Source organism: Triticum urartu, chromosome 1 (assembly GCF_003073215.2).
Source record: "Triticum urartu cultivar G1812 chromosome 1, Tu2.1, whole genome shotgun sequence".
Taxonomy (NCBI): Eukaryota; Viridiplantae; Streptophyta; class Magnoliopsida; order Poales; family Poaceae; genus Triticum; species Triticum urartu.
Window position 1 is genome coordinate 454142777 of NC_053022.1, and position 18082 is coordinate 454160858.

General features: G+C 45.4%; 1 long non-coding RNA gene across 3 annotated transcripts; it reads right to left on the reverse strand.

Annotated features, from left to right (window-relative positions):
* Positions 1 to 10351: 10351 nt before the first annotated feature.
* LOC125518590 lies at positions 10352 to 14720 on the reverse strand. 3 transcript variants are annotated; one of them, XR_007288041.1, is made up of 3 exons: positions 12214 to 14720; positions 11134 to 11371; positions 10352 to 11031 (listed from the first exon to the last, which is right to left on the reverse strand). It is a non-coding gene; the product is annotated as an uncharacterized LOC125518590 (long non-coding RNA). The 3 variants fall into 3 exon arrangements; XR_007288039.1 differs by lacking the exon at positions 10352 to 11031 and having other exon boundaries at positions 11131 to 11200; positions 11285 to 11371; positions 12214 to 14719; XR_007288038.1 differs by lacking the exon at positions 10352 to 11031 and having other exon boundaries at positions 11131 to 11371.
* Between the last annotated feature and the right edge of the window lie 3362 nt (positions 14721 to 18082).

Below are 18082 nucleotides of genomic sequence, written 5' to 3' on the forward strand. Positions count from 1 at the left end.
TGTCGGCCGCTCTCTCATGAGGGCTGGTTTCTCCATCCTCCTGTGCTAAATCTTGCTCGGGGGGATGTTCTTCGGCGCTTTCCAGGGTATTATTATCTCCTGTGCTGGAATCGCCGTTTCTGTGTTGGCGGGATTTTGAGCGGCGCCGCTGACGCCGGCACTTTTGCTGTTTCTTGGAGGGGTCATCCTCCGCTGTTTCATCGCCCTCCCCCTCTTTTAGGGTGTCCACCATGTATATGTCATATGACGAGGTGGCTTTCCAGGGCCTAGTAGGCGCTGGTTCTTCATCATCTCCTTCATCGGCGTCCATACTGTCGATGTCTTCGGAGTCAAAGTCGAGCATGTCAGTTAAGTTGTCGACAGTGGCTACAAAGTGGGTGGTGGGTGGGTTTTGAATTTCTTTATCGTCCGTGCCCCAACCTCACTGGCCGTAATCCGGCCAGGGCTCTCCCGACAAAGAGAGAGACTTCAGTGATTTCAGGATATCGCCGAAAGGCGAGTGCTGAAAGACGTCCGCGGCCGTGAACTCCATGATCGGCGCCCAATCGGATTCGCTCGGCAGGGGCGTGGAGGGTTCGGAGTCCGGAGAAGAATTTGGCTCCATGGAGTCACGAGTCTTGCAGAGTACGGGGCTGGTGTTCTGCTCAACCGCCGTTGGGATCGCAGCCCCCGAGGCGGCGTCCAACCGCCCATCCTCGATCGGCGCGGTCGGCTCCGAGCCAGGGGTCGGAGCCAATGCAGGTGCGGCCTCCAGGGCACTGTTCGACGGCAGAGCTAAATCATGCTCGTCGTGCCAGTGCGGTGCGCTCGGCAGTGGTTCGAATCCGTCGAAGATCAAGTCCCCGCGAATGTCGGCCGTGTAGTTTAAACTTCCGAATCTGACCTGACGGCCAGGGGCGTAGCTTTCGATCTGCTCTAGATGGCCAAGTGAATCGGCCTGCAGCGCAAAGCCGCCAAAGACGAAGATCTGTCCGAGAAGAAAGGTCTCACCCTGGACCGCATCGCCATTGATAATCGTAGGAGCCATCGGGCCTGACGGCGACGGCACAGAGGAACTCTCAATGAAAGCACCAATGTCGGTGTCAAAACCGGCGAATCTCGGGTAGGGGGTCCCGAACTGTGCGTCTAGGCTGGATGGTAACAGGAGGCAGGGGACACGAAGTTTTACCCAGGTTCGGGCCCTCTCGATGGAGGTAAAACCCTACGTTCTGCTTGATTAATATTGATGGTATAGGTATTACAAGAGTTGATCTACCACGAGATCAGAGAGGCTAAACCCTAGAAGCTAGCCTATGGTATGATTGTTGATGTGTCTGTTGTCCTACGGACTAAAACCCTCCGGTTTATATAGACACCGGATAGGGTTAGGGTTACATAGAGTCGGTTACAATGGTAGGAGATCTGAACATCCGTATCGCCAAGCTTGCCTTCCACGCCAAGGAAAGTCCCTTCCGGACACGGGACGGAGTCTTCAATCTTGTATCTTCATAGTCCAGGAGTCTGACTTGAAGGTATAGTTCGGCTATCCGAACACCCTCTAATCCAGGACTCCCTCAATGGGCCTTATGGACCAAGAGGAGAAACGCACCAGCCACCAGGGGCTGGTGCGCAGGAGAAGGAAAGAGGGGAAGGGAGAAGGAAAGGGGGTAATTCGGCCTCCCCCTTCCTTCCCTCCTCCCTCCTCTTTCCTTCCCCCTCCGGCAAATAAGGAAGGAGGGCGTCGGCCATGGGAAGACCCCAAGTAGGATTCGGCCTACTTGGGCACCTCCTTGGATGCCTCCTCTCCCCCTCCCACCTATATATATGTGGGGGCGCACCTAGCACACCCCAGACAATTGCCTAACCATGTGCGACGCCCCCCTCCACCGTTTGCATCCTCGGTCATGTTTTCGTAGTGCTTAGGCGAAGCCCTGCGAGGATCACTTCACCATCACCGTCACCACGCCGTCGTGCTGACGGAACTCATCTACTACCTCGACGTCTTGCTGGATCAAGAAGACGAGGGACGTCACCGAGCTGAACGTGTGCAGAACGCGGAGGTGCCGTGCGTTCGGTACTTGATCGGTTGAAACGCGAAGAACTTCGACTACATCAACCGCGTTGTTTAACGCTTCCGTTTGCGGTCTACGAGGGTACATAGACACACTCTCGCCCTCGTTGCTATGCATCTCCATGGATAGATCTTTGCGTGTGCGTAAAAAATTTTGTTTTCCATGCAATGTTTCCCAACAGTGCTCGCCATCCCGGGCGTTTGAGACCGTTTGAGGGGCCCGTCTAGGTCAAAAAATCGTGACCGGAGAGTGACCGTGCGGCCCGCCCGATCGTATGAGGCGGATTTGAGGCGCCCGGCTGTAGATGCTCTTATCTCGCTCACGCAACGATAATTGATAGACCTATACAACAATAGAGAAGCTTACCGCCATGCGTCGGCGCGGCTATTTGATCCGGTTGACGTCCGCCTCGCCCGGCGATGTGGGACTAAAATTTCGATGCCCCGATAAGAGAGGACGGAGCTTCAGTCGCTGTAGATGGAACCGCTACGACCTGCAGCAGGATCGGCGGCGTGCCCGGACACCCCATATCCGCTCCATATTTAGGCTGGATATGAGAAGTGCCGGTTAACTCGCGCGTTTGAGGCCCGTTTGAGGCGCCAGTCTGTGTGAGATTTTCATAACCGATCAGTGACCGCGCTGGCCGCCCGGGCCCGGTGAAGTAGGTTTTGGGCGCCCGACCGTAGATGCTCTGAGGGACATCGTGCCCCAAAAATTAAACAGTGCACACAAATGTTAGATCAGTCATCAGTGGAGTATGTAACTCAGGGGCATCTCACGCTGGTGGGTCCCGCCGTCCCGCCCTGGCCATGGCTTTCGGTTTGACTTCAAACGCATGCACAGGTGACGGATCGCTGTCTGTCGTCCGTGGAACGGAAAGCGGGCCTGCGTCTGGCTACATCGATCGGCCCGAGGCGCAACAGCGTACGCGTACATACACAGGAAGAAGACGATGGATGACTTGACTCGTCAACATCCAGGAGCAGCAGCGACAGTGCGTCTCTCCCATGCCCTCCTCCTTGGACTTCGGGAGGATACGCGAGCGACTCGGGAGTCCGGCTGGGAGAGGCGCGCCGCGTCGGACGGGCGCGGGGACAAAACGGAGGGAGGCAAAGGCGGGTCTTGGCGAGCGAGAAATTATTGACCTGCTCTGCTCAGTCCTCTCTGGCTCTCTCCCTCCTGCTGAGCTAGCTCTCTCTCCCTCTCTTTCTTTGTGTGTGCAGTGGATGCCCATACTATCGCTGCCTCCGACTGTTTCAAGCCTTTCAACATGCTTGTTATCGCCCCTGTTGGGAGTAGAGATCGGGATGAATGAATGAATGAATGTACTGCAGGCGTGAGGGGATGTGCCGTCCCATCTCTCGATCCCTTGTTATTAGAGCAGCTACAATCGACGCCTCGGAGCATCTACTACAACCGTAGTCCTTAAATCCGCCCCAAACATCTGGACGGTATGTTCGGCCAGTAACCAAACATAAAATTGCAACAAACCGGATTATGCAAATCCGGCCCAAACGCATGAACTGACCGACATTTATCATATCGAAGGACCAAAGGCCAATCTTTATTAGAAGAAGAAGAGCAGTACAACACCAGAAGCAGTTCAGGAGGTCTGGGCCTGCCAGCTGGTAATCAGAGAATACAAGCGCCGGGGAGTGTGTTGGCTAACTAACTAAATCAGCCACACATCCGGCCGATCTCCATATTCCAATGTCCTCCCTGATAAGATCTAAAACCCTCTCAATGTTACAAGCAGTGTGTTGAAAAATTCTCGCATTCCGCTTTTTCCAGATCCTCCAATGAATATGGATGGCGATAGTGTCAAAGTTCCGGCGCGCTTGCTTTGGAATTGTCCTCCTTGCCGCCAGCCACCAGTCTTCGGTGCTGTCGAAGCTGCTGTCCGGGATGGGGAAATCAACTCTAGCCCATTGTTTAAAAGAGTTCCATAACTGCTGAGTAAATCCGCAGTGTACAAACAGGTGAGCGCAGTTTTCCGACTGAGCTAAACAAAGTGGGCAGTCCCGATTGGACGGTCATCCTCGCTTCTGAAGGTTGTCTGCCATAAGGCACTTTTTATGTATGACAAGCCACATGAAGAACTTGCAACGTGGGGGTGCTTTGGATTTCCATAAGGGTTTGTAACAAGCAAACCTGATTCCAGCCATGAAAAACATCCTATAAGCGCTGCTGACTGTGAATTGGTGGTGCTCCGTTCTACTCCACTCAAGTCGATCCTGAGCCTCCGAGTCGAGTACAGCCGCCTGTGCAATATCCCAGACCCATAGGTATTGCGCTAAAGCTTGGACTGTCAAGCCGCCTTTGATGTCCTTAATCCATCTTCGATTATGCAGCGCATCCCGGACTGGCAGCCTGGAATCCTTCACAAATGAAAACAAGGCTGGTGCCAACGAGGCAATGCTACGCCCTTCCGGTGTCCAGTTATCAGTCCAAAACATGGCAGTGTCGCCTCTCCCCAGTATCACTCGACCTACAGCCGCAAGAAGAGCGGAGGCATCTTTGTCATGCTGATCTGGAAATAGCTGCCAAGGACATTTTTCAGTATCCCATCTTAGCCACTGCCATCGACACCGAAGCGCGATCCCAAAATCTTTCAGATTCAAAAGACCGAGGCCTCCCCATTCTTTAGGCCTGCAAACCCGGGCCCAGGGTTTCAGGCAATGTCCTCCGTTAATTTCCTCCTCGCCTTTCCACACAAAGGATCTACATCTTCTGTCGATAATCTTCAGAGCCCACGCCGGTAATGGGATAACAGACAGAAAATGCATCGGAAGAGCCAGCAAAACCGAGCTCGTTAGTGCCACTCTACCAGCTGGCGCCAGCAATTTGGGTTTCCACCCTTTCAACTTGCTGGAGTATTTGTCAATCAGGGGCAGAATGTCTTGTCTCCCGCATATCCAGGAGCACCATTTGTTTCCAAAACCCCTGATCTGCAAGATCTCCAATAGGAATTCCCAAGACAAGGAATCAAAAGCTTTTGATATATCTATTTTCATAAGCACAGATGGGCTTCTCTTCTGGTGCAGGGCTCTGGCTGCATTCTGAACAAACTTGAAATTCTCATGTATAGATCTCCTAGTGACAAACGCACTCTGTGCTCTGGATATAATACTTGGAAGCAGCAAAGCCAAGCGATTTGCCAAAACCTTCGAAAAGATCTTGGCCACTCCATGAATTAGGTTAATAGGCCTAAAATCCGCTAGTTGCATCGATACCTCCTTTTTCGGCAAAAGCGTGAGGATGGACGTGTTCAGGCGTCCTGAAGGAAGAGAAGTGGCCCTGGTGAAGTGCATCCATAACTGCCATAAAGTCATCCGCGATGATATCCCAACAAATCTTGTAGAACAGCCCAGAGAAACCATCTGGACCAGGGGCCCGATCAGAAGGCATTTCATCCAGCACCTTCTTAATCTCCTCTCTAAGGAAAGGAGCCTCCAGCTCCCGAGAAGAGGCCTCAGAAATCTTGCCAAGGCCCAACCTCGCCAGGTCAATAACTTTGTGTCTAGCCGTTGGAACCCCGATCGATTCCTTAAAGAAATCATGAGCCAGGTTTAACTTTTCTTCCATGGAGGTAGCCAAGCGCGCTCCAGATTGCACGCAGGGAATAAGATGCCTCCTTCTGCGCCCGTTAGCTTTGAGATGAAAGTATTTCGAGTTTGCATCTCCTTCCTTCAGATCCCTGATTTTTGCTCTTTGCCTTAGCCTAACTCTCTCCAAGGATGCCAGAGCCAGGCATTTACCTTTCAAAAATCCCTTGAGTTTTCTCTCCTCAGGAGATAAAACTCTAGTCTCTTGTGTTGTGTCCAGCCGGAGAATGATCTCATTAGCTATCTGAAACTGCAAATTCATGTCACTATGTTTCCTCTGACCCCATCTTCGTAGTGCCTTAGCAGTGCGTTGGAGTTTAGTACTTAAGACATGCATCAGATTTGTACTGGATACCTCCTCCTCCCAAGCCTCTTTTACCACCTCTTGGAATCCTGGTAGCTTACACCAAAAGTTTTCAAATCTAAACCTGAAGGCCCTAGTTCTGCCTGAAGAGCAGGATAGGAGCATTGGATAGTGATCAGAAATATTAGAGCTCAAGGGCAGTAGGTCACTGATTGGATACAGTTCTTCCCAACTCATATCTGAGACGGATATGAAGACGCGCGGACGCGCCCGAGCGTCTGGCGCCCACCACGCAGGCTCTGTCAGAGTGGACACATCACAAATCTTCTTAAATTGATTAGCCCTCCGCATCGACCAAACTCCTCCCACCTCCCTCCTCCATTTCTCCCACCTCCACATAGCCGCCCACCCCCTCCTTGCTCGTCGTCCTCGTTTGCCTTTGCTGATGTCGTCGCCGACGATCATGTCTGCCACCATAACCATAGATGATGCCTCGACAGAATTAGTCGGGCTCCCCAGCTTGGCGGCGGATCTTGAAAGGCGGAGAACCTTGCCCGGAAAGAGCGCTGCCGGAGGCAGCGCGAGCATGAGGCGGCGGAGAAAATAAATGGTCACTCAGCGTGAGCCTTATGATACTACAAGTGCGTCTCTTCATTTAATGAAATGCAATGTATATTTCATGCCTAGTTGGCATTGCAAGGTACAAACTATGATACTCCCATCACGGGAGGTCTTAGGCTGGTCATAGTGGGGAGTAACTTATACTAGTGTCATGTATATGACACTAGTCTAAGTTACTATTTTCATAGTGCAAAGTAACATAGTAGTAATGTCATAGATGGTTTCATTTAATAGCTTGTAGACTCATCTTGTCTTGGGAAGCCTTATGTTACCACCTCTCATTAACTACTTGCCACATAAGCAAAAGTTTCTCAAAATGCGCTATGTTATTACCTAAGTTACTCCCACTATAATTAGCCTAAGTGGAGTAACTGACTAGGGAGAAAATAAGAAAAACGCTTCGATTGTTTCCTTAATTAAGGATTACACGACTTACATAATAGAAATATTTGGGGCCAACAAGCTGACTGAAATTCCGGCCTGAAGGGAGTGTGTACTTAATTAGTTACATAGTTATTTGACATTGCTAATCACTAAGAAAATTGAATGTTCGTCTTGACTACAGTTGCGCCTTTAATATATATGGTCTGGTCTTTCGATGAGATGGCCTCGACTTTGTTGAAGGAGACTCTGACAATGCGACTACATTGAGCACTATACAGTGCGTCTTAACTGTCTCTAAATCTAACTCCAACATAGTATTTGACGATGATGAATACACGGTTACCTGATAACCAAAATTAATCTATGTATGCAATCAAAGAACAAACAAGAAACTAAGATATACAATTTAATGCGGGTATAAGATGAAGTACTCAATTGATGAATTGGGGCTCTGTTGATGCGTGGTATAGGAGGTCTTGCGGAGTTGTGTCTATCGCAGGACTAGCAACATGTAGAACTCAATCAAACAAAACTCAAACTTGACGCTCGGGAGAAAGGGGGTGGGGGGTTATTTAACAAATGCAGATAGTCTTTTACTCTGAAAATACGTGCATGGACCTGACTTCAACACCTATAGGTGGTTATGGGCGAAATTACAAAGTGTCATTTCGTATATTCCACCCATGTCCTCACATGTTATTATGGTGGCTTCAAAATCCTGAAACTTCACTCGAAACGCTGGCTTCGCTCCTTGTACACATGTTGTTTTCTCCATGCTTGATGATACTCCACTTTGTGTTCACATTTTTCTGTCCTAGATTATTCATTTCTGAACAATACAAAATATAGCCGACTTAGACAACATCATATTCTCATAAGCACTTGAAAGAGTTATTAGAAACCAAAGTATATGATATTTGAGTTGGCATGTGAGAGATCGTTGGCCCTTGTTTTCCTCAAACTTGAGTTGGCGTACTCACGATGATGCATGGATCTGTAGGAGCATCTCTAAGGCGGACCCTCAAATCGACGGCATATGTCCGGACCGAGCTATCCGAACGCATTTTGCCATCCAACATAGACCCGTATATGTCTGCGGACGCATCCGTTTGTTTGAAATCCTGCAAACCGGAAGTAAATTTGTGGGGCATTTGCAGGAGTCCAGACATCGGACTAGCCAATCAAAAGCCACCATGTACCATGTCTACTCTGCGTCGAGGATGGCTAGCATTTGGCGAAAGGCATTGTGTTAACTGTGGCGGAAGGCTAGCATTTGGCGGAAGATTGCATAGTATGTTCATGAAGGTGCTAATTATGCTAATATTTTTTATGCAACTGCATTAGGCGGTCATTTGGCAGAAGGTGCTTTTTTTATGCAATGGTTGGCGGAAGGTGCTAATTTTTTTGCGGAAGGTTGTTAATTGGTTTTAAAGTATTTTTTAGTTAGTATATAAGCGGATGTTTATGGATGGGGTTGGCTGGCCGACTCCCATATCTATGTCCTTACACCAGTCTTGATCAGTCCACGGACAAATATTATGTCCGCCTTAGGGTTGCCCGTTGGAGATGCTCTAACTCTAATAAGATGTCCTCCTCAACCATGGAGCCAAAATGCCGCTCTCTCGCTTCCATGAAGTGCCGAAATAATTGGGCATGTTTTACGGAAAGAAGAAAGTGCAACGAATTGTGTCCACAACTTGAATTGAACCCTTTTTCATCTTGGATCTTGATTATGACTTTTTCTTTGCTAGAGACCTTATTAAAAAAATTAATTTACAAATTTTTTGATGTAGAGATAGTATTTATTACACTATGTTTCAACCAAAGCACTAAATCATTGTGACACAATTATATCTAAAACATAAAAACTCGATAAATCTTTTGTGAAACGACAAATTTGTGGCGGTGTCTGCCACTTGTCTCATGTGGATTTCAACACATGGTTTACATGAAATAGATGAAACATCTCACACAAAAAGTTTACCAAATTTCACTAGAAGGTCAGCAAACGATTTCATGCTACGAAACAGGTACCAACACGAAGACGATTTGTACTTTGTTCGGGTTAAATTACTTTGTTCGGTTGTTCATTTATATAAAAAGCAGGGTGAAAGCCTATTTCGAGAAACAAGTCTTTGACACCAAGACGTTTTTTTTAAGAAGAATGAGCCCCGGCATCTGCATCTGGACCATATATGCAGCCATTTGGCACCAAGACGAATAACCCTTACTACAACCTCAACCTCATATAATCTGTCTCCTATACGATCTTTCCGCGATGACGCGGCACATATCCCTGATCATTTGATTCTGATCATCACAGCCTCGAGGGAAAACCCAGCCCATTGGATGAAATCGAAACGCAATGATAGCCTTCTAGAAAGTTGGCCGCGCTGCCCAGCACACATGGAACAAGTGTACTTCCGTGCCATCGCCATCCGAGTCCGAGTGTCTGCCTGCTGCCCACAGGCCTGCCCACATATGTGTGGTGCTCGATTGATCGGCAACGACGTCGACGGAAGGGCCTGGATTTCCTTCGTGCCGAACAATAATGGCCTGAAGGAAACGCAGGTTAAAGCTCAAGTTTCGGTCAGAGTGTGGGAGGAAAGCTCCCTTTGCTTCAAGTTCGAAAACAAGCTGGCTGGTTTTTGTTTTGAAGCCGGCGATTTACAGACGCGTCGGCACTAGCTGAAATCTTGTCAGCTGCGGGCCGTGGAGGTTTGGCTAATGTGTGTGGCCTCTGGCCTAGATTTTTTTTTTTTTGGCGGTTGGGCCTCTGGCCTAGATTAATGAGTTCTAATCAGTAAACTTGGCTGACGAGATGATCTACGCATGTTGAACGAGAAAGAGCAGCAAATTATAAGTTTTTTTTTAGAAAGAGCAGCAAATTAACGAAATTTGGGCAGGAACAAGATGGGCGTCATTTCATTTGATAGAGGAAATCAGGCCCATCGAACTCGACAAGCTGTGAACATGCGATTTTGTAGGACTAGCACAAATGCCCGTGCGTTGCAACGGAAGAAAATGTTGGCTTCTATGAATCTGCCAGATCAAGGAACCATGTCGTTGGACAACGCTCGCTGATGATAAGAAATTGGTTCATTTCATCAACATATGGGGTATGATTTCAAGTAAATTGATCTGTCTGAACAACCACCTCTTGATTGTTAGTTCATTCTTTAGATTATTTGTTCATTCTTGAATTTCAATAAATATGAAGTAATAGCACCAAGCAACTAACCTAGAACAATAATTGCAGCAGCAAGCAAACTAACCTAAAATACGTTGCAGCAAGCATAATCTGTTCATTTAAAAAAATTGTTTAGCTAGCATCACAGCGTATTTTTATCAATAATCTAGTGATATGTAGTATATGTCCATAAGCACGTGATTATTTTTTGCAGAAATTTTGTAAACTTACTTAAAGGTTCGTTTTCAAGTTCTGCATAATTTGGCTCCATGCCGAGAGTCAAAAATCGTTTACATGAAAGATGAACCATGTATAAGTTGCATCCACACTATTTATAGAAACATGTGCCAACAACCTTGCAATGGAGACAAAATAAATAAATACAATTCTAGTTCTTTATAGTCTAGCACAACCACAAATAGTGTAGTGTCAAAAACACTCTTATATTATGGAATGGGGGGAGTAATATTCTTAGACTTCAGTAAAAATGAATATTCCAGGATAGCAGCTCAATTGGTCTCGGTCTTACAGTCTTAGTGGGAGGACGTGAGTTCGATCCCCACGCAGGTTGTCGCTGCGAATTCAGGGCGAAAATAATAGGGCCTGCCTCAAACGACAAAGTCAATCCGTGCTAATTTGATGGATAATGAGTGGTGGATTGTGAAGTTCCTTTTTGAAGTTAGATTAAAAAGGTCCCGTCGCACATAGTTTGTTATAACAGGTTACGATGAAAACATGTTTGCAGGTTGAATCATTTCTCTTATCTAACTTTTCAGGTGATACATCATCAACCGACTGGGATAAGGCTTGGTCTAGTTTTAAGAAGAAAGGGAAGAAGACCCTATTCTCAGAGTTCTCACCGAACAAATATGTGACCTGTAACCCACGGCGCATTGAGTATCCATTGTCAGAAGAAGTCGATCCAATCAAAAGAGCCGAGAGGTCTAACTTGATGTTGTGAACAAGCCCAATATGTACCTTAGTAGGGGTGATTATCTTCGTTTCGGCATTTCTTATCTATACATTGGTTGTCCCACCCAAGTAACTGCTAAAGTGACAGATAACAGGTGAGCTGTAGGCCAAAGATTCAATTTGGAAGTCTGTATTGTACATTTAGTTTGTACTATACCAAGTATAATCATGGTTCTGTATTGCTTCAAGCACATTGTAATAGATCATAATACAGAACTCCTTCCATTTTGGTGATTTTCTTCACCTGCACATAAATTGGACCCTCTTTAGTCCTCCATTATAACCAAGAATATTGGGTCACCTAGAATAATAATATGTTGACTATCCACGACTGTGCTCCTGATGTGATTTTTTTTCATAGTTCTCACTTCCTAGTTCGTCTCACATTTCCACAACCTTAAGACATGGTCCGACTCATATTTCAACGACCTACGGAGATATACGGTCGATCTGGTTCAGGCAGCATGGTTCAGACCCCATGGTTCACCACAGGCAAAACATGGTTGACCGGGTTAAGAATGCATGGTTCAGACCTGTGGTTCACTATGAGTAGACTGCATGGTTCAGAGTCCTGATTTTTTCATAAACCAGGATTGACCCGGTGTCGAGGAACTATGCTGTGGGACATGGATTGAAAATTACAAAACAATCAATCAATTGAAAGAAATTCAGATTATTTATAGGGCAGTTAGTGAAACATAAACCCACACATGCATAGATACTCTGATAGATAAGCAGCTACAGCAAAAAAGGAAACTACAACAATCTAGCGGAAATAAAAATTCTACATCTCATAGGAGAAATCAAGCTAGTGAACATAGCTTCTAGTGAAGAAGTGCCGACTTCAGTTTTTAGGCACTTGTATATCCAACTACAACTACAAAAATATCTAATCATTTGAAAATTTCAACTATAAGTCTATAACCCATAAATATACAACCAGTATAACTGGAAGTTCCAGCTTGCCGAGAAAACTGTGAAGGATGAACTATTTTCCACATAATCATCTACAGGATATTCTTTGAGCATCAATAAATAATTTTCAAACATATACTGTAATTTAAACAAAATCAGAACCTTCTTTACCATTCACTCCTAAATGTAATCATCTTTTAATGCAGGTCTCGGTCTTGTAGTAGCCCACATTGTCCGCAAGCTACTGTAGTGAAAAGTAGTTTCACAATGGAGAAGTTACTACCAGAAATAAGTCTGTCCAAACACTATGTCAGGTACCTTGCAGATAAAAAAAAGTGGGAGATGCATCATTTGAGTTCATAAGAGTACTTACAAATATTGATATTGACATTATCCAGAAACGTGCAGCCAAAGCTAATGAAAAGGTTCATATATATATATTTTAATTTGTATTTAGTGAAAACTGACTTGGCACTTGACATACAGTATGTGATGCTAGCTCCAGGTAAATATGCATTGCAGTAAATACAAAGGGGGGGAATAGTGGATCTGCATTCAATTCTTGCAGACCTTACTATATAAATTACCCAAAGAAAGACCAGACTTAACTGAAAATGAAATTTTAGAGAACGTTCATTTAAACATTCAAAGAAAAATTGTTAATATCATGGAAAAATACAGAGATTTGAACACATCTCGCAGAATACATCTCACTAACTGTCTAAGATATATATATATAATTCCAACTGACATTGTGGATGGGATGCTAGTAGAAAAAAAACACATGGTAGAACAATTATCATTAAAACTAAGAGGTTAGCAATTAATTGGTGCAATCCTGTAACTTTGGGCCAAGAATGTTCATATTTCAGTCGATCTACTGAAGGGGTTTTATGGTATCTCGGTCTATGTCGTTAATTGACCATTTCGACCATTGATACAATTCACAATGGCAAACAATTCTCAGGAGCAAAAGGGTAAATGATTTCAGGGCTCTTTCAAAAAGAAATTGCATCAGTAAAACTTAGGAAGGCATAATTGCATATCCAGGCCCAAGCTTCCATGCATGTTTCCCATCACATGTATGCAGCCATGTATGCCAAGCAAGGCTGGCCTCAGACGGGTGCCACAACTTGGGGTGTCTTTGGCTCGCTTGTGAAGGATAGTAAGGGGAAGAGGCAAGGTTGTGCTGCTACACCTCGTCATTTGTCCGCTCGGTCTGCAATGCTCTCCAACGACAGGTTGGAGATGAAGTGGTTGCACGCGAAGTGAGCGGCATGGTGGCCCGCATTTCCATCAAGGAAAAAGCACAGGGGCGGGGCAGAGTGGAGGCGACACTGATTATACATCAAACTTTCTCACTCCCAATACTGCATGAAGCACCCTGCCTGGTCATGTTCTTCTGACTGAAATTTGATGTGGCCCTGAATATATGTGCAACGGTGACACTGCACTTACTTTGCCAGCCCCTGCAATCAAATTTGTCAACCAGTAGAGCATAGTCCATAAATACTCTGATTTTTCTCAAGGGGACTATAGGGGCCAAATAATTTCAAAATCAGGGAAAAAAATCATAGATGAATATGTTGAGCGAAGCCTGCTGCCCCTGCTGTCTTGAAGCTCCTACACCACAGAACAAATATCAGTGCACTGCTTTGCTAATCTAGACCAAAACAAATCAAGGAAACTATCAATTTTTCCGATAAAGATCAAGAGAACTCTCCTAATCGTGACATACTCATCCTAATCCGCCTCTGCCTGTAACAACCCACTTCCTCTGGCTGTGAACACTGACGTACATCCAGATGCACGCACCAACGCCACATTAGTCTAGCAACCCGATTGAGTTCCACCATCATACCATTTTTTGAATCATATGGAAGGAGAGTTATTCTCATGATGTATTCATGTGGGAGGATCTGTGACTGAAACGGGCTCGGACAAACACCCAAACACCTTGTGTGCAAAAAATAACTAAGAACATCCACAACCTATGACCAGCTAATTCTATCCCTATTGACAAGAAGCATCACATATGCAGTAATTTGACATCATGAAACTGTGCAAACTCGTGATCCTCAGCAGAAAATAAAAGTCATCCAGAGAGACTGGCACACGGTTTCCTCTGGTAGCATGGGGTGGGCACAGAAATACACGTGTCCGAAGTTGAGGTGGAGGAGCAGAGGGGGCGGCGAGTGCAACGACGACCGGATGGCCGTGTGGCTCTGGTCGAGCGGCGAGCGCGCGCCCTCCCAGGCAGCACACATCGAGGAAGGATGAGCTGAGGCAGAATAATAGTGCAGGGTGTTGCGATCTCCGTCGTCGGTCGGCCGGGCCGACGACCGGCGACTGGTGCGTCACCGGATCGAGCGTCCCGCGGGTCGGGCGAGTCCTGGCGGCGCAGATGGGCCCGCGAGCGCCGCACCCTCCCATCCTCTGCCTCCCGCGAGGTCGCAACGAGGGGAGCAGTGAACGGCGAAGAAAGCCGTGGGTGAGGAGGAGATGGGATTGGGAGAGGAAGGAGGCGGTCGACGTCACGCGGTGAGGCCGTGCGGGGCGGGGCGGGAGGCGCCGGCGGCGCGCGGGGCATGGCCGGAGGTGTGTGGCGCGGGGCGGAGCGCCGTGAGGCAGAGCATGGCTGCGTTTATTTTTTTCCTTTGTACCGATTCGATTTGGACTGCGGGTTGATTTGTGTGAACTTCAAGAGCTTTTTTGCAAAAGTATTAATGACGGACGACCAGAAGCAACAGCTGCTTTATTAGTAGGTAAAGATTTAACCATTCAGAATCGGCGGCATTTCATATTTGCCGCTCCAAGCGTCCGTTTTAGTTCTTTTTAAAAACGGGCACCCACACCCCATCTCGTTGTGCCGGTCCATTTGCCTTTTTTTTTCCTTTTTCTATTAAACTGCAAAAAAAGTGCGCTCCGCCAGAACCAAACTCGCGATCTCTTCCACAAGTATAAACCGCGGTAACCACTTGGACAACTTAGCCCTCATGAGTTCTCACTCCTTTTTCTTTGTTTAAGTTTTTTTCAGTTCAAGGAAAGCCATTGGTTTTTGGACCGGTTTTAGTTTACTTTTTTTATTTCCTTTTTCTATTTTTTTCTTTTTCTATTTTTTTATTTATATTTACTTTTTGAAATGCTTGAACTTTGTCAGATTTGATGAAATTTTTTTCAAAATCAATGAAATTTTCTTAAAATTGGTGATTTTTTTTCAAATTTGATTAAATTTTTTCAAAAGAGTTGAACTTTTTTTCCAAATTAGATGAACTATTTTCAAATTCAATACCCTTTTTTCAAAATCAATGGACTTTTATCAAATTTTATGAACTTTCTTTCAAAATCAATGGACTTTTTAAAAATGTGTGAACTTTTTCTAAAATCGGTGAACTTTTTTTGAGTTAATTGCATGAAGGTACTATAATTAGGGCAGTACGTGCCGATTGATATAACTTTTTTCGTAATTTTAACATGTCAATACCAAGTCTGGAGCTAGCCGTTACAAAAAGGTCTAAACCGCATATAAACGCGTATTGACGGTGTATCTGACCAGCGGGCCTGCCTGTCAGCTGCCGACATGGCATATTTTTTTGCAGAGAACCCCCTTACTTTATACGTAATCACATAAATGCACATTATTTTGTGGGAAAAAGGCTCCTCGGAGAGACTTTTTTTCGTTCGCAAGTTTCCACGGATTTTTTTGAAAGTTTTCATCGAATTGGCCAAATAAATAAAAGAAACAGAAAAAAGGCTCTTGAGAGAGACTTTTTTCCGTTCGCAATTTTCCATGGACTCATTTGAAAGTTTCTGTCGAATTGGACAAATAAAAAAAGGCTCCTGAGAGAGACTTTTTCCGTTCACAAGTTTCCACGGACACATTTGAAATTTTCGTTGAATTGGACAAATAAATAAAAGAAATGAAAAATCTTGCCGCGGCAGGAATCGAACCAGCGACCTGTCGTACGGGGGCTGCGCGCGCTGGGGCTCGTTTGTTGCCCAGGTTTCTTCTTTTTTAGGGGTGCCCAGGTTTCTTTTCATTTCATTTTCTTAGCATGCTTTAGTTTTGTTTCTGGTTTTGGCTTATTTCTAGGTTTTTTCTTCTTTTCTTTTTCTTTCTTTTTTCCTCTTCTTTTTGCATTCACTGGGTTGGTTTTTCTCCTGGATTTTTAACATACTTAGAACATTTTTGGAGATAGGCTTCAGTGTGTCATGAACATGTTTTCAAATATGCATGTACTTTTTTTAAGTACGCTGAGCACTTTTTTGTGTATAGTGAAGATTTTTAATGCACCATGAACATATCTTTACAAACGGTGAACATTTCTTTAATGTAATGAACTTTTGGTAATGTAAGTTGAACATTTTTGTAATATACGTTGAACATTTTTCTTAAGATATGATGAACACTTTACATAATGCGTGGTGGACCTTTTGTAATTTATGGTGAACATTTTCTTGATACATGATAAATTTTTTTGACGATGTGTATTTCAGAAAATGTTCAGAATGTATTAAAAACTTATTGTGTAAGATCATTCTTGCATTTCAAGAAACACATCAATTTTTTAAAATAAAAGTTGAATGGTTTTAATGCATTTCTAAATACACAATTAATTTTATTTTTATTTTGCGGGTGATTACACAATTATTTTTAATACATATTGTCCACTTTTGAGGTAACTGTGCGTTTTAAAAAATACAATTAATATACGAGTAACTAAAAAAACTATTTGTTGGGCATATAATTTTTTTAGAAGTTGTGTATTTGAATAATATTATGAGGATGCTTGTGGTCCTTAGTGAAGACACATAAATTTTGGGCTGTGCATGTGTTCTAGTCTGGTGCTTGACACTTAATAATAGTAATATGTAATCACAAAAAATGTATTAATATCATGATTAAAAACATGAGTAACTCAATGTGCGCAGCCTCGCTAGGCCCAACCTCCGGCCCAACGCGTCTACAATGGTATAAAAGATATCTCGCATGTCTTCTTAAAAAAAAGATATATCGCTTCTTTACCTAATAATAAAGCAAATTCAACATGTAATTGAATTTGCTGAATTTTGAATTTCCTCAAAGATGGCGGGCCCTCCTGACGACTCTCTTCACCACGGCCTCCTCTAGGGTCTTCCTCAACGGAATCCCTGGGAGGGACATCCTGCATGGACGCGGTTTTCGTCAGGGCGATCCCATCTCGCCCCTCCTGTTCGACATCGCCATCGACCCACTTCAGAGACTTCTGGAAAAGGCTACGGAATCCGGCCTGCTGTCTGCTATGCCTGGTGGTATTCAGGGCCCCAGGGTCTCCCTATATGCGGACGACGCTGCCATTTTTCTATCCCCCATAGCACATGATGTGGAAGGCCTTGCTAGCATTCTATAGAGTTTTGGGGTAGTCTCTGGCCTCGTGACAAATGTGACCAAGAGCTCCATCGCCCCCATCCAATGCGCCAACATTAACTTGGAGGAGATTCTAGCGAACTTCCCGGCGACTACGACCCCCTTCCCCATTAAGTATCTGGGGTTGCCCCCACCCTCGGAAGACTTAGGCGTGTGGACCTTCAACCCTACATCGACAAAGCAGTGGCTCGTCTTAGCCCGTGGAAAGGAAAGTTCCTGAATCGTGCCGGGTGCACTGCTCTGGTTAAGTCCGTGCTCTCCTCCATGCCAGTCTTCTTGCTGACGGCTTTAAAGGCTGACAAAGGCATCCTCAAGGCCTTTGCGAAGATCAGTCGCAGCATGCTCTGGGCCTGTAAGGAGGCGGTTAGTGGAGGGAAATGCAAAGTCAACTGGCAAAAGGTCTGCCGCCCCAAGGAGCTCGGTGGTTTGGGGGTTTTGGACCTGGAGAGGTTCTCCCGGGCCTTGAGGCTTCGCTGGTTATGTGTGACGCCCCCGATTTGATCGTACACTAATCATACATGCAAACGTGTACGATCAAGATCAGGGACTCACGGGAAGATATCACAACACAACTCTACAAATAAAATAAGTCATACAAGCATCATATTACAAGCCAGGGGCCTCGAGGGCTCG